Source organism: Sapajus apella, unplaced genomic scaffold, assembly GCF_009761245.1.
Source record: "Sapajus apella isolate SASKATOON/1434 unplaced genomic scaffold, GSC_monkey_1.0 scaffold33, whole genome shotgun sequence".
Lineage (NCBI taxonomy): Eukaryota > Metazoa > Chordata > Mammalia > Primates > Cebidae > Sapajus > Sapajus apella.
Window position 1 is genome coordinate 16,094,311 of NW_022436973.1, and position 1,311 is coordinate 16,095,621.

The 1,311-nt window shown below is 41.1% G+C and overlaps 1 long non-coding RNA gene across 1 annotated transcript in view; it reads left to right on the forward strand.

Moving 5' to 3' along the window:
* The first annotated feature begins 602 nt into the window (after window positions 1–602).
* LOC116562916 overlaps window positions 603–1,311 on the forward strand; it is a 19,670-nt gene continuing 18,961 nt past the window's right edge. Inside the window, exon 1 of the long non-coding RNA XR_004274133.1 lies at window positions 603–644. This is a non-coding gene — a long non-coding RNA (uncharacterized LOC116562916). The remainder of the gene's footprint in view (window positions 645–1,311) is intronic.

Below are 1,311 nucleotides of genomic sequence, written 5' to 3' on the forward strand. Positions count from 1 at the left end.
CAGCAGTGAGCATCAGATGGCTTTTTTGAGACTAGAGGCAGAGCTGGCTAGGAGGGTGCCTATTCTAAGTGCAAGAAGGACATTTTCTCAATTAAATCTAAACCTCTGCTGCCAAGAAGAAAAACGTAGCTGATGAAAGATGTATATTTCAAAGTAAGTGGACTTAAGAGTACTTCTCTGTAATAAAGATATTAGTTTGGACTTGTTTGCAAAATAAAAAATTTCTGGTCAGGAAGTAACACTAAGATATGAACAAAATTCCATAATTAAGTGGAATGAAGTCAGTTAAGAAAAGACGACACGAGCTATCTTACTCAACTACAGTGCTCTAGCATTACACACTCATATTACAGTTGGTGCTAGCAGTTCAACTTCCAAACTTTTATCAAGAATAAAAATCATCCAGTGGTGAAGAATAATAAGGAAAGGTATAAATACAATGGCAAATGTTGCACTTTCAATCTTAAGAATAATAATTTCCAAAATAAAATAAAGCACACTTTACCAGAATTGGACCTTATGCAATAAAATTGCTAACCGCTCTTTATTTTTTACTTTTAGAAGAGAGAGTCTCACTCTGTTGCCCAGGCTGGAGTACAGTGGCATGATCTCAGCTCACTTCAACCTCCACCTCCCATGCTCAGGTAATCTTCCTACCTCAGTCCCGCAAGTAGCTGGGAATACAGGCATGTATCACCATGCCCAGCTAACTTTTTGTATGATTTGTAGAGATGAGGTCTTGCCACGTTGCCCAGGCAGGTCTTGAATTCCTGAGCTCAAGTGATCCACCCACCTTGGCCTCCCAAAGTGCTTGGATTACAGGTGTGAGCCACCCTGCCTGGCCTTAGCCACTTGTTTTAAACACTTGTTGCTTTCCTATTGTCCCTGCCAGCCCTGATGATGAAATATTTGATTAATATTTTTATATTTTATGCAACATGAGTGGTGGTCATTAGCTAAAGCTTCCAGGAAGCCTTTTAGAAGTGGAGAGATCCAGTTGGCATGTACCTTTGACCTTTTGCACTTCTCATTCTTCTTCCTGCCTTGAACATGGATGAAAGTCAGAGGCAAAGCAGCTCTCTTATGGTCTCAAAGAATTGAACCTGAGGGAAAAGACCACTTGCCAAGGCAGAAGGAGCCTGGGGCAGTGATGACATTCTGGGTTTGCAGAATCAGCCTGGGGTAGCTGAACTCCATTCTTCTTGTAACATAAAAATAAACCCTTATGTAGTTAGACCACTGTGGCACTGTGGTCCAATTTCTTTTCCTTCCTTCCTTCCTTCCTTCCTTCCTTCCTTCCTTCCTTCCTTC